A 16,495-nucleotide genomic window follows, 5' to 3' on the forward strand; every position below is an offset into this window, starting at 1 on the left:
TGTTTGCCTTGTTGATTTCCCTTTTTGTTTATTGTCTACTCCATTTGCTTTGGCAATGTAAACATATGTTTCCCATGCCAATAAAGCCCTATGAATTGAATTGAGAGAGAGAGAGAGAGTGAGAGAGAGAGAGCGAGAGAGAGTGAGAGAGAGAGAGAGAGAGCGAGAGAGCGTGAGAGAGAGAGCGAGAGAGAGCGAGAGAGTGTGAGAGAGAGAGAGAGAGCTAGAGAGCGAGAAAGAGAGAGAGAGAGAGAGACCGGCGGCTACTAAAGGACAGGACCCCTTCAAGACTTGACCCTGGACTCATATGCCTTTAATTAAGCTCCATTTGAATTTGTTTACAAGTCCCACTGGTCTTAAATCTTCCAGGTCTGTGCCCCCACCCTACAGCACCCCAATTCCCCTTTACACCCCTCCAACACCCCCTTCCTCCCTCTCATAGTCCCCCTTTTCTTCCACTTTTTCTTTTCTTTTCTTCTTGTCTTTAATATGGTGTTGGACGTCTCTGTATTACTCTGTTTTAACTGGGACTCAGCCACGGGTTACAAGCTATTGGGGAATTCACCAAATAGGATTTTGGGGACACCCCCTGTAAGATGTGTTGGCGATATTAAAGGTCTTTCACTCCACTAAACCTCACTCTCCTCTCCCCCTTCTCCCACCTCCTCTTCCTCCCCTGCCCCGTCCCTCCCCTGTCCTCCCCTCTTCTCCCCCTCATCCCTCTCTCCTCATCCCACTAAACCTCACCCCCTTCCCTTCCCGTCCTCCCCGTTAGGACCCGGGGCCCTTTATGGCCCCATCAGGCACCCGCCTGGATGACTAACTGCTGACCTGATGACCTGCCAGTCAGAGCCATATGAGAAGAGAATCTTTCTCTTCAGCTCTCTCCTTGTCCCGTCCCTTTCCTCTTTCCCTCCCAGACTCTTCTGTCTCCGTCACTGGCCCCTCTTCTGTCTCTTGTTGTCTATTTATTTCCTGTGTCTTCCAGTTGTCTGTTTGTTCATGGGAATGTTCAGGGGTGCTTTCCTGTGTCTTCCAGTTGTCTGTTTGTTCATGGGAATGTTCAGGGATGCTTTCCTGTGTCTTCCAGTTTTCTGTTTGTTCGTTGAAATGTTCCGGGATGCTTTTTTTAAGTTAATGTGATGATTGGTGATTCTGTTTGCTGCGCCATCCTTTTCAAATCCCTTTAAAGCATCCCAACCTTCTCTTCCCCAAATGCATAACCCTTCCTAACCATCCTCTCACCAATAACACAGCTTTCATGGCCCTCAACCTACTCCTATTCACAGCTCTCATGTCCAAACTAGCCAATGCTCTGCAGCCTCAGCCACCCACTTACCATCAGCCACCCCCTTACCATCAGCCACCCACTTACCATCAGCCCCCCCCCCCTCTTACCATCAGCCACCCTCTTACCATCAGTCATCCCCTTACCATCAGCCATCCCCTTACCATCAGCCATCCCCTTACCATCAGCCATCCCCTTACCATCAGCCACCCCCTAACCATCAGCCACCCACCTACCATCAGCCATCCCCTTACCAGAACCCCTCTATACCCTCTCACCTCCACCAGTTGTATCATGTAAACCATTTACACAGGCATCTTTATTAAAGGTTAGCAGCATGTTTAGTACAACACAACATCCCATCAACTGCTTCTATCATATTAAAACATTTACACGTAACCCAAGAGCTGTTACAATGCTTCCTACTAGTGTGTTAGCAGAGTTCAGCACTAGTTACATAAAGCCTGGTCCTGGGGAGTTTTGGGGCTAATTGGAAACTGTCTGGGTTAAGTAAATGTTACACTTCTGCTCTGGGCTGGAGAGAGCTCAGGTTAGGCAGGGAGGAAGAGGGAAGGAGAGGGGGAGGAGGAGGAAATGGGTAATATGACTACATTTACACAATGATGATGTCCCTCTAAATTTAATGTACCACATGCCTGTAGTCAACATTACAAGAACATTACAAAAAGAACAGCCATATCCTCATTGGGATAACTTATCCTCATTTGGATAACATATCCTCATTTGGATAACTTATCCTCATTGGGATAACATATCCTCATTGGGACAACATATCCTCATTGGGACAACATATCCTCATTGGGACAACGTATCCTCATTGGGACAACATATCCTCATTGGGACAACTTATCCTCATTGGGACAACATATCCTTATTGGGATACAAAAAAAAATGGTTTGCTTATGTGTACAACATATTTTCCATGCATTTATTGACAGAAATCCCTAGATTTACCATAGCTGTGTTAGAGGTTTGTAGTGTATAATGTGTTTGTTCTAATAAGATGTACCTTCGTCCGGTTTCAGATCCAGAGAGGCACCAGTGATCCACACAGCTACAAGAGTCTCGCTGACTGCTTCAGAACCATCTCCCACAATGAAGGGTGAATGTCTGCTAGCCAGTACATGTCCCTATTTTAACCTTGATACAATAGCACACAGTATAGTCTTACAGTATTCAACACTGCTCAGGCATTCAATGTACACCCCCATGTTTCCTGTCTGAAACAGGTGTGTGTTCCTGTGTCATTTAGTGGGTAGGGTTTATTAAATTATGGGTCGGGACACAATGTGGGCCCTGGGCATGTGAGAGATGGGTTTGCGAGTTACCATCGCACACTATGTCTTCTTAATTTGGGTCGTTAGATGGCGATTTGGGTCACGGGAGGATGGTCAATTTCTCATTTGGGTCTGGAGCTGAAAAAGCTTATCATGCCCTGGTGTAGAGAAAGGCAAAGTTAACAGATTTGACTGAGAATATGGTGACCGTAGTATAAAATGATTTCTATCGGTTTTCAATCATTTTTTTTGTCTGTATTCTGAATTCCCTGTTCATTAGGGAAGTTAGCCAACATCTTGTTCTATCTTTAACACATAGCTAAGTGAATGCTCTGTATTACGCTCCTTGTGCTGTTTTGCACAGTTTTCAGTAAGAAGAACTCACTCTGAGTCAATCTAGCTAAATAGAAAAAATTAAAGGAATGGGACTTGTTTTTTTTTTGTATTGCGCTTCTTAACACCCGCCCGCTTAACCCGGAAGCCAGCCGCACCAATGTGTTGGAGGAAACACCGTTCAACTGTCGACCGAGGTCAGCCTGCAGGTGCCCGGCCAACCACAAGGAGTCGCTAGAGCGCGATGAGCCAAGTAAAGCCCCCCCCGGCCAAACCCTCCCCCTAACACTGGGCCAATTGTACACCGCCCTATGGGACTCCGATCACGGCCCGTTGTGATACAGCCCGGGATTGAACCCGGATCTGTAGGGACGCCTCTAGCACTAACTCTAACGTTCACTCCCTCCATCCCTCTGGTTCAGTACTGTGGCTCTGTGACAGGCCTGTGAGACAGGGACATTGTGCAGAGCCAGGTGAAAGTAAGTGCCTGTTTATGGACATATGAAAGCTTTATAGTGGATATAACATTTATCTGCTGGGAGGTGTGAGTGAACGTGCGCTAAGAGAGGCCGACAGGCGTCTGCGTGCATTTGTGTGTCTGGGTATATGTGCTGTGATAGGCTGGCTGGTGACAGTTGGGGAATTCCTTTGCTGAACTACCAGCCCACAAAGCCTGTGTGTGTGTGTTTGTTTGTTTGTGTGTGTGTGTGTGGGGGGGGGGGGGTGCATTTGAGTATCTGTCTACTGTTTATGCGTAGGTGTGTATGTGTGTTAGGATTTACCTGTAAGGGAGAGGATAATGTTGTTGAACCTCTGTGGAACCTAGATCATAAAAAAACAGACAGACAAACCAACTGCCAACAATGAAAAATACTGAAATATTATTCTGTGTTGTTATTGTCAAAAATGACAAATACTGAAATATTATTCTGTGTTGCTATTGTCAATAATGCCAAGTATTTCAAAGGAATTCTGTCTCACCCCTCTCTTTATCAGCAATCTACTATGGAAGTCCCAGCACACAGCAGCTCTTATGGGAATCTTCTGGGTAATGGGATGGGAGGGTTGTTGACTTGAATGACAACATGGTGACCTCAGAAGTTTAATGAATCTGTGACCTTCCTGGTCTAGCAGTATAGCCTCAGCCTCCAGGAGCACATGTATATGGTCTCTGCAAAGGTTTGAATCAGCCTACTGCCCTTTCACAAAACACCTATCTTTCCCCACTGTCATCTTCTCTCTGTTCAATAAAGTCAGAAAATACCTTCAAAAAATACATTACCAGTCAAATGTTTGGACACATCTACTCATTCAAGGGCTTTTCTTTATTTTTAATATTTTCTACATTGTGTCACCAGCAAAGCACCCCCCAAACCATCACACCTCCTTCTCCATGCTTCACGGTGGGAACCACACATTCGGAGATCATCAACCTACTCTGCATCTTACAAAGACACAGTGTTTGGAACCAAAAATCTCTAATTTAGACTCATCAGATCAAAGGACAGATTTCCATGGGTCTGATGTCCATTTCTCTTGTTTCTTGGCCCAAGCAAGTCTCTTCTTCCTATTGGTGTCACAGGGGTCGTGGAATGGAGACCAAGACGCAGCGTGGATAGTGCTCATTCTTAATCTTTAATGAAAACACTTTAACCAAAAAAACAACAAAAACGACCAACAACAGTCCTGTCAGGTACACTTAGACTAAACGGAAACAACTACCCACAACCCCAAAGGAAAACAGGCTGCCTAAGTATGGCTTCCAATCAGAGACAACGAAAGACACCTGCCTCTGATTGGAAACCATACCCGGCCAAACATGGAAAAACAACACATAGAAATAGAAAACTAGAATACTCCCACATAGAAACAGAAAACCCCAAAACCCACACAAAACAAACCCCTGCCACACCCTGACCATATTACTATGGCAAATGGCCTCTTTACCTGGTCAGGACGTGACAATTGGTGTCCTTTAGTAGTGGTTTCTTTGCAGCAATTCGACGGTGAAGGCCTGATTCATGCGATCTCCTCTGAAAAGTTGATGTTGAGATGTGCCTGTTACTTGAAATCTGTGAAGAATTTATTTGGGCTGCTAACTCTAATGAACTTATCCTCTGCAGCAGACATAACTCTGGGTCTTCCTTTTCTTGTGGCACTCCTAATGAGAGCCAGTTTTATCATAGCGCTTGATGTTTTTGCGACTGCACTTGAAGAAACTTTCAAAGTTCTTGACATTTTCCTGGAGTGACTGAACTTCATGTCTTTAAGTAATGATGGACTGTCATTTCTCTTTGCATATTTGAGCTGTTTTTGCTATAATATGGACTTGGTCTTTACCAAATAGGGCAATCTTCTGTATACCAACCCTACCGTGTCTATGCATAGATAATAAACTGCAAGTAGCAGCAGTGTACAAAAAGGATGGGGGGGGGGTCAATGTTAATTGTCCGGTGGCGATTTTATTAATTGTTCAGCTGTCACGTCCTGACCAGTATAGAGGATATTTTGTTATTGTAGTTTGGTCAGGACGTGGCAGAGGGTAGTTTATTTATGTATTACGGGTTTTTTTGGTCACTGGTCTATGTTTGTATTTCTATGTGTATGTTCTAGGGTAGTTTTCTATGTGTAGGTTGGGTGCTGGACTCTCAATTGGAGGCAGGTGTTTCTAGTTGCCTCTGATTGGGAGTCCTATAAATAGGTGTGTGTTTTGTTTGTCACTTGTGGGTAGTTGTTTGATAGCACTGCTTTTGTTGAGCCTGCGTCTCTGTTCCTGTCGTTAGTTTGTTTATTGTTTTTCCTGTGGATGCTTTGCTCGTATATATTAAAAAGATGAGTATCCACATTCCGTCTGCAGTTTGGTCCATTCACCACGACAGCCGTTACATTAGCAGTCTTATGGCTTGGGGGTAGAAGCTGTTGAGGAGCCTTTTGGTTCTAGACTTGGCGCTCCGGTACCGCTTGCCGTGCGGTAGCAGAGAAAACCCCCCCTACCTTGTCACAACACAACTTATTGGCTCAAACTCATTAAGAAGGAAAGAAATCCCACAAATTAACTTTTAACAAGGCACACCTGTTAATTTTCTATGCATTCCAGGTGAGTACCTCATGAAGCTGGTTGAGAGAATGCCAAGAGTGTGCAAAGCTGTTATCAAGACAAAGGGTGGCTACTTTGTTTAACACTTTCTTTATTACTACATGATTCCGTATGTGCTATTTTATAGTTTTGATGTCTTCACTGTTATTCTACAATGTAGAAAATAGTTTAAAAAAAAAAGAAAAACCCTGTAATGAGTAGGTGTGTCCAAACTTTTGACTGGTACTGTATGTGAAAAATGTTTTACAGATTCACAAATTTGCCAGGTAATGACATGGCAAAATATAGTGAAAGTATACTATTTAAATCTATAATATATGCCATTTAGCTAACACTTTTATTCAAAATGAGTTACAATCAAGTGTGCATACATTTTACGTGTGGGTGGCCCCAGCAGGAATCGAATCCACACCCTTGGCATTACAAGCTCTACCAGCTAAGCCACACAGGCTCATCTGTTATTATTATTGTTTCATATTCTCATCTTTAGCAGCAGTGTATTACTTGAAGTCCCCACAGTCACCAGATCTTCTGGGACATTTTAATTAACTTCTGGATTTGTCAATATCAGATGAACCAATTACCAATAATGTCAAGCATTTCAGAATATTGTGACATTAATCTATGGGGCCTTCCATATAAACTGCTGCCGAAGATGAGAATATGAAATACGGTTATATACTCTATATAAATACTCCAACAATTCCAGAGTATTATTGAATTCCCCACATTAAGAGAGAAGAGCTGCTGTCGAGGAAGAAGAAGAGAGAGAAAAGATAAGCTGTCTATGGAGATACACCACTGCTGAAGATGAGAATATGAAATACTCTTATGCTCTATAATAATACTCGGTAATTGTTAGAGTATTCACAATATATAGGGTATATTACAGTATTTCATATTCTCATCTTCAGCAGCAGAGTATTATTGTATTACTTAAATCCCAATTATCAGTGTTAGTAGGCTATATGTTATCTGAATCTGTGATCACTCTCCAGTAGACAGTACCTAGATCAACTCCAGACCTAGCCACTTAGTTATCCTTTATACAAATACTGCCAGGCCAGTGTTGTGGAATTATTATTTAAAATAAACGTATTTTGTCGGTTCAGGCCCGGACTGAGCTAACACTAAGTTAACACTGAGCAAACTCTCTCTGTGTCTGTCTGTTTCGGGCTGCGGACTAGTAGCCTGAAGCACTCAGCCCAAGCCTGGCAATTAGAATTAAAAGGAAAGGAAAGGAAAGGAAAGAAATGAAAGCATTCCCATCTGCAACGTAAGCCTTTAACACTTACTTGGTTTTTATATTGATAATGAAGGTGTACAGTGCATTCGGAAAGTATTTAGACCCCTTGACTTATTCCACATTTTGTTACATTACAGCCTTATTCTAAAATGTATTAAACTGTTGTTTTTCCTCATCAATCTACACACAATACCCCATAATGACAAATCAAAAACAGGTTTAGACATTTTTGCACATTTATTAAAAATAAAAAATGGAAATATCACATTTAGATAAGTATTCAGACCCTTTACTCAGTACTTTCTTGAAGCAGCTTTGGCAGTGATTACATCCTCGAGTCTTCTTGGGTATGACGCTACAAGCTTGGCAAACCTGTATTTGGGGAGTTTCTCCCATTCTTCTCTACAGATCCTCTCAAGCTCTGTCAGGATGGATGGGGAGCGTTGCTGCACAGCTATTTTCAGGTCTCTCCAGAGATGTTTGATCAGGTTCAAGTCCGGCCTCTGGCTGGGTCAATCAAGGACATTCAGAGACTTGTCCCGAAGACATTCCTGCGTTGTCTTGGCTGAGTGCTTAGGGTTGTTGTCTGTTTGGAAGGTGAACCTTCACCCCAGTCTGAGATCCTGAGTGCTCTGGAGTAGGTTTTCATCAAGGATCTCTCTGTACTTTGCTCTGTTCATCTTTCCCTCGATCCTGACTATTCTCCCAGGCCCTACAGCATGATGCTGCCACCACCATGCTTCACAGTTGGGATGGTTCCAGGATTCCTCCAGACGTGAGTGACGCTTGGCATTCAGGCCAAAGAATTCAATCTTGATATCATCAGACCAGAGCATCTTGTTTCTCATGGACTGAGAGTGCTTTAGTTGCCTTTTAGCAAACTCCAAGCGGGCTATCATGTGCCTTTTACTTAGGAGTGCCTTCCGTCTGGCCAATGTAGCATAAAGGCCTGATTGGTGGAGTGCTGCAGAGATGGTTGCCCTTCTGGAAGTTTCTCCCATCTCCACAGATGAACTCTGGAGCTCTTTCAGAGTGACCATCGGGTTCTTGGTCACCTCCCTGACCAAGGCCCTTCTCCCCCGATTGCTCAGTTTGACCGGGCAGCCAGCTCTAGGAAGAGTCTTGGTGCTTCCAAACTTCTTCCATTTAAGAATGATGGAGGCCACTGTTTTCTTGGGGACCTTCAATGCTGCAGACATTTTTTGGTACCCTTCCCCAGATCTGTGCCTCTACACAGTCCTGTCTCGGAGCTCTACGGACAATTCCTTTGACCTCATGGCTTGTTTTTTGCTCTGACATGCACTGTTAACTGTGGGACATTATATAGTCAGGTGTGTGCCTTTCCAAGTCATGTCCAATCAATTGCATCTACCACATGTGGACTTAAATCAAGTTGTAGAAACATCTTAAGGACTATCAATGGAAACACGATGCACCTGAGCTCAATTTTGAGTCTCATAGCAAAGGGTCTGAATACTTATGTAAATAGGGTATTTCTGTTTTATATATTTTAATACATTTGCTAAACTTTCTAAAAACCTGTTTTCGCTATGTCATTATGGGGTATTGTGTGTAAATAGATGTGGAAAATGTTTTATTTAATCCATTTTAGAATAAGGCTGTAACGTAACAAAATGTGGAAAAAGCCAAGGGGTCTGAATACTTTCTGAATGCACTGTAAATGATGTTGTAAAGAAAAAGGGATGTTGCTCATTACAGGTATTAGTTTTTGTATTGAAATAGCTACATTTACAATATGATTACTGTGTTAAATTAAGTTTTCAAAGATGAGCTATGACGGAACAGTCAGTTTCCTTTAAAGATTTTCTCTGTTCCCTGTGAATATGTGTGTATGTATTTGCGAATCTTGTACTGCTGTGTGAAATGCCTCAGCAGCATTCGTCTTAATAAAGTACTATTTTATCTGTGTGGTGCGGCGTCAAGCATGCAGTGAGCATGCTTCATTCATTAAAATTAAGATCACACTATTGGCCAATTTCACACCAAAATGTGACTAACGATTTTAACCCAACCCACTTTTAACCCAACCACGAAAGACACACATTCATACACATACTACATATACAGGTTTTTTTGGAGAGGTGAGGGAGGCTGCCAAACTGGATGCCCAGGGAGATGTCGTTGTGGGGCACAACGTTGGGCAATGGCATCTAGGACTTGATACCAACAACCTTCCAGTTGCCAGCTCGCTTCCCACAATACTTTTTCCAGTTGAACCCAGTATATTCTACGCCTTCATTTCAAATAACCCTTCAACCAGCCAACCAGTATATTCTCAGCCTTCAGATTTAAACATCCCTTCAACCTGCCAATCAGTATATTCTCAGCCTTCAGATTCAAACAACCCTTCAACCAGCCAACCAGTATATTCTCAGCCTTCAGATTCAAACAACCCTTCAACCAGCCAATCAGTATATTCTCAGCCTTCAGATTCAAACAACCCTTCAACCAGCCAACCAGTATATTCTCAGCCTTCAGATTCAAACAACCCTTCAACCAGCCAATCAGTATATTCTCAGCCTTCAGATTCAAACAACCCTTCAACCAGCCAACCAGTATATTCTCAGCCTTCAGATTCAAACAACCCTTCAACCAGCCAATCAATATATTCTCAGCCTTCAGATTCAAACAACCCTTCAACCAGCCAATCAGTATATTCTCAGCTTTCAGATTCAAACAACCCTTCAACCAGCCAATCAGTATATTCTCAGCCCGCCCCTCTCTCAGCTAGCCACTATATTCTCAGCCCCCAGATTTATGGCTCTGTCATCCTGCATGAGGGGCTTTAGAAGTCATGTGGGTTAACCACCTCCAGAAGCCCTGATATCCTCCTCCTACTCACTCCCCTCAGGTTGCATCAGAGGACCAAATCACCTTCCTGTTTGTTTATCTTCTTCTTCTTCTTCTTCTTCTTCTTCAATAATTTTAGCTGGGCTAGATTGAGCTTGCCGTGTCGCAATAAAACCAATAAATAATAACGTAAACCCCACACATCAGGGCACTACAGCCAGACTCAAGCAAACACTCAAAAGAATTTGAAAGATTTCAAATACTATTTGAACCCAGATCTATGCAATTCAGTAGTTTCATATGAACAGTTAGTGGGTTGTTGGATGTGTCAGATTAGCTTTTGATGACCTCTAGAAGAACAGACTGTGTGTTTGTCTTGTGGTGAAACCTGACCGGTGACCCTTGAGTTTCTCTTTCTCTGTTCATGTCAAGGTTAAAACAGTCACTGGGGAAACGGAAATATTTGCAGGTGAAGCATGCAGGTTGTCTCCTAGGTGTTGAAGAGGGAGAGTATTTCCTGCCTGTGACTCACCCCTCATATTTGTCATAGTAAAGCAGGTGTGAGACAGAACCAAATCAAATCAAAATGTATTTGTCACATGTGACGAATACAACAAGTGTATACCTTACCGTGAAATGCTTACTTACAAGCCCTTAACCAACAGTGCAGTTCAAGAAGAGTTATGAAAAGATTTACTAAATAAACAAAAGTTAAAAAAATAACACAATAAAATAACAATAACGAGCCTATATACAGGGGGTACCGGTACTGAGTAAATGTGCGTGGGTACAGGTTAGTCGAGGTAATTGAGGTAATATGTACAGTACCAGTCAAAAGTTTGGACACACCAACTCATTCAAGTGTTTTTCTTCATTTTTACTATTTTCTACATTACATAATAATAGTGAAGACATAAAAACTAAGAAATAACACATATGGAATCATGTAGTAACCAAAAAAGTGTTAAACATATAAAAATATATCTTATATTTTAGATCCTTCAAAGTAGCCACCCTTTTCCTTGATGACAGCTTTGCACACTCTTGACAATCAATAAACCAGATTCACCTGGAATGTTTTTCCAACAGTCTTGAATGAGTTCCCACATATGGTGAGCACTTTTGGCTGCTTTTCCTTCACTCTGCAGTCCAACTCATCCCAAACCATCTCAATTTGGTTGAGGTTGGGTGATTGTGGAGGCCAGGTCATCTGATGCAGCACCATCACTCTCCTTCTTGGTCAAATAGCCCTTACACAGCCTGGAGGTGTGTTTTGGGTCTTGTCCTGTTGAAAAACAAATGATAGTCCCACTAAGCGCAAACCAGATGGGATGGCATATCGCTGCAGAATGCTGTGGTAGCCACGCTGGTTAAGTGTGTCTTGAATTATAAATAAATCACCAACAGTGTCACCAGCAAAGCACCCCCACACCATCACACCTCCTCCTTTGGAAGACCCATTTGCCACCAAGCTTTAACTTCCTGACTGATGTCTTGAGATGTTCAATAAATCCATATAACTTTCCATCCTCATGATGCCATTTATTTTGTGAAGTGCACCAGTCCCTCCTGCAGCAAAGCACCCCCACTACATGATGCTGCCACCCCTGTGCTCCACGGTTGGGATGGTGTTCTTCGGCTTGCAAGCCTCCCCCTTTTTCCTCCAAACATAATGATGGTCATTATGGTCAAACAGTTCTACTTTTGTTTCATCAGACCCGAGGACATTTCCCCAAAAAGTATGATCTTTGTCCTCATGTGCAGTTGCAAGCCGTAGTCCTGCTTTTTAAAAGGCGGTTTTGGAGCAGTGGCTTCTTCCTTGCTGAGTGGACTTTCGGGTTATGTTGATATAGGACTCGTTTTACTGTGGATATAGATATGCACTTTTCGCACCAAAGTACGTTCATCTCGAGGAGACAGAATGCATCTCCTTCCTGAGCGGTATGACAGCTGCGTGGTCCCATGGTGTTTATACTTGCGTACTATTGTTTGTACAGATGAACGTGGTACCTTCAGGCATTTGGAAATTGCTCCCAAGGATGGACCAGACTTGTGGAGGTCTACAATTTTGTTTCTGAGGTCTTGGCTGATTTCTTTTTGATTTTCCCATGTCAAGCAACGACGCACTGAGTTTGAAGGTAGGCCTTGAAATACATCCACAGGTACACCTCCTATTGACTCAAATTATGTCAATTAGCCTATCAGAAGCTTCTAAAGCCGTGACATAATTTTCTGAAATTTTCCACGCTGTTTAAATGCACAGTCAACTTAGTGTATGTACACTTCTGACCCACTGGAATTGTGATACAGTGAATTATAAGGGAAAACTATAGTTTGTTAACAGGAAATTTGTGGAGTGGTTGAAAAACGAGTTTTAATGACTCCAAGACTTACAGGGTAGTAACAAAAAAATTGTTAAACAAATCATTGTTTCATATTTGAGATTCTTCAAAGTAGCCACCCTTTGCAATTGTTGACAGCTTTGCACACTCTTGGCATTCTTGGCATGCAAATAGTCTGGGTAGCCATTTGAATAATTGTTCTGACTTGGGGGTAGAAGCTGTTAAGGAGCCTTTTGGACCTAGACTTGGTGCTCCAGTACCGCTTGCTGCGTGGTAGCAAAGAGAACAGTCTATGACTTGGGTAGCTGGAGTCTTTGACCATTTCTTGGGCCTTCCTCTGACACCGCCCAGTATAGAGGTCCTGGATGGTACGCACTACCCTCTGTAGCACCTGACGGTCAGATGCTGAGGAGTTGCCATACCAGGCAGTGATGCAACTAGTCAGGATGCTCTTGATGGTGGAGCTGTAGAACTTTTTGAGGATCTGAGGACCCATGCCAAATCTTTTCAGTCTCCTGATGGGGAATTCATTGCTGTGCCCTCTTCATGGCTGTCTCGGTGTGTTTGGATCATAATCGTTTGTTGGTGATGTGGTCACCAAGGAACTTGAAGCTCTCAGCCCGCTCCACTACAACCCCTTCAATTTGAATGGTGGCGTGTTCAGCTTTCCTTTTCCTGTAGTCCACGATCAGCTCCTTTGTCTTGATCACGTTGACGGAGAGGCTGTTGTCCTGGCACCACACTGCTAGGTCTCTGATCGCCTCCCTATAGGCTGTCTCATCATTGTCGGTGATCATGCCTACCACTGTTGTGTTGTCAGCAAACTTAATGATGGTGTTGGAGTCGTGCTTGGCCACACAGTCGTGGGTGAACAAGGAGTACAGGAGGGGACTAAACACGCACCCCTGAGGGGCCCCTGTGTTGAGGATCAGTGTGGTAGATGTGTTGTTGCCTGCCCTTACCACCTGGGGTAAGGGTACGGCACTATTGTGTTGAACGCTGAGCGGTACTCAATGAATAGCATTCTTACAATGGTGTTCCTTTTGTCCAGGTGGGAAAGGGCAGTGTGAAGTGCAATAGAGAATGCATCATCTGTGGATCTGTTAGGGCGGTACGCAAATTGGAGTGGGTCTAGGGTTTCTGGGATAATGGTTTTGATGTGAACCATGACCAACATTTCAAAGCACTTCATGGCTACAGATGTGAGTGCTACGGGTCGGTAGTCATTTAGGCAGGTTACCTTGGTGTTCTTGGGCACAGGAACTATCGTGGTCTGCTTAAAACATGTTGGTATTACAGACTTGGACAATGAGAGGTTGAAAATGTCAGTGAAGACACTTGCCAGTTGGTCAGCGCATGCTCTGAGAACTCACCCTGGTAATCCGTCTGGCCCTGCGGCTTTGTGAATGTTGACCTGTTTAAAAGTCTTACTCACATCGGCTGCGGAGAGCGTGATCACACAGTTGTCCGGAACAACTGGTGCTCTCATGCATGTTTCAGTGTTACTTGCCTCGAAGTGAGCATAGAGGTATTTTAGCTCAGAATCTAGGATGGGGAAAAAAACTTTTTACAAGAAAAAAACAGATGAATACACAGACGTTGTCGATTTCCATTGTTACTTGTAATGTTAAAAAGGGGAGAGAAAGACAATCTAATTTTCTCAGAATTAGCTAGCTATCTTGGCTACACACCATACTATATAGGGTATCCACCCACTCTGCCCAGAGTGGCTGAAAACGTGCTTTGGTGAGGAAATATCACTCCCTTATGTTATTAAATACATTTTACCAAGACAATTATGATTATTAATGTTCTGAATCATTCAGTGGGGTCTTTCTCTAACATATCATTGACAGTATATCCACAAAGTCGGATTTCGTAACCTAATACAATCGATAATAAGCACCAAGCTCTGTTGACATAGTGGTACAGGTTTTTCGTTACAACTTTTGAGGATTTAATATTTTGTGGATGTCGTCTTCAAAGTTGTTTCCGCAGGTCACAAAAAGCAAAGGTTGTCAAAAATATAAATAGTAAAGTACAAATACTCACAACAAATGACTAAAGTAGTACCTCAAAGTACGTGTTATTAGTTATTTTACACGACTGCTTGGATGGCAAGGAGTTTCAGGTTGTCATAATGAACACCATGCATTATAAAGTGGGATGACACCCGTATGGTAGACCCCAGTCAGTGAGGTTGACCTATATCTGGTCTGTTATTGTAAATTCAACCAAGTTAACCCAGATGATACAGTTTTGGGGGGCAACTACTAGCAACAACATTGAGTGGGGATTTTGTCGAGTGCACATTCACGGGTAGGCAATTAGATTTTATTGAGCCTCCAACCTTTCTAATCGTAGACACCAAGCTCATCTGCCCACAAGAGATTACAACCATGTGACAGTTTAGTTATTACAATTAACTATAGTACTTGTAAGTGTAATTACACATGTAATTACAATAATAAGGACTCCTAAATCACTGCCTATGTACGCTCTTTGACTCGCGCACGCACGCACACACACACACACACACACACACACACACACACACACACACACACACACACACACACACACACACACACACACACACACACACACACACACACTGGCCAGCTGGGCCCTTAGTAGCCCTTAGTTGTTTAGGAAAACAAAAAAGGGACTTAGTGTGTACTTTACATTTAAAATCAAATCAGGATTCAAATTAACCTGTCACATGGGCTCTGAGGTTGTCTGTAACAAATGTACATCCTCCTTTCTCACCTGTTGGCTATGTAGACTGACCACACCCGGGAAATCTACGGTGGACATTTGCATGGACAAACAGGACACAGACCATAGACTTCCGTCCTTCTGTCTATGTGAAATAATTGGCAACATTTGACTACTGACAATAAGTGTAACACATTATTGTGGGTTAATAATTTGTGAGACTTGTCATAAACATGTTCATCCCTCTTATAATGTCTTATCGTGATCTAATAATGATCCTGACTAAATAACATACATTTTAATCAATGACGAAGTTATAACGCATTATACCTGTCGGCTTTAAGTGTTCCCAAACAACCCTACCAAACAGACATCTATTTTTGCACCAGTTATAAGGAGAGAGAGAGAGAGAGAGAGAGGGAGACATACATTTACATTTTAGTAGACACTCTTATCCAGAACGACTTACAGTAGTGAATGAATACATTTAATATCATGCTTTTTTTTTGTACTGGCCCACCGTGGGAATCAAACCCACAACCCTGGCGTTGCACACACCATGCTGGCGTTGCAAACACCATGCTCTACCAACTGAGCCACAGGGAAGCCACATACAGAGTAAGAGACCGAGAAAGAAAGAGAAACTGAGAGATAGAGAGACAGGATATACAGTAGCCTACAGAATGTGTGTGTCTGTGAGTGTACGGTGTATTGATATAGAACACATATATATACAGTACGTGTGGACAGGAAGGACAGTGTAGCTAGCGTGACTGCTGGTATATGAACCAGTCACTTTAGGCTATTGCTGCCGCTCTATTGTGGCTAGAAGCTAGAGATCTAGCTGGTGATAGCATCTGAGAGCAGGACAGGCAGGCCAGTTTACTATGTCCCAAACACCACCTCACTGACCCACAGGTCAGTATGACAACACACACAAATCACTCTTTTCCATCAACACCTAAGGTATCATAAAAACACTGTTCAGGTGAGTAATCAGGCAGTATCACAGCGGTCATAATAACATGGTTGTTACCATTGATAGTTACTGCACGTCCTCTAGCAGTTTATGCAGGTTTCCACACCTACTACGATCTCCTTCATACAATTCATACATGCCCTAGAGCTGTTCAAAGACAATGAGTGTTATTTAGCCATGCAAATGTGCACATGGTTTATCCATATCAAGTCATTTGACTGACTGTTTCACATTAGGATTCCTCACCTTATATCTTCTGTGGAACATGAATTTCCATTTTCAAGTATTAGATTCAATTCACTGCAAACCTGAACTATCAGATATGATTAATGTAACAATAGTGAGTCTGAGAAGACAGCCTGTTTGAATTAAAAGGGTTATCA

This window comes from Salmo salar, chromosome ssa09, assembly GCF_905237065.1.
Source record: "Salmo salar chromosome ssa09, Ssal_v3.1, whole genome shotgun sequence".
Taxonomy (NCBI): domain Eukaryota; kingdom Metazoa; phylum Chordata; class Actinopteri; order Salmoniformes; family Salmonidae; genus Salmo; species Salmo salar.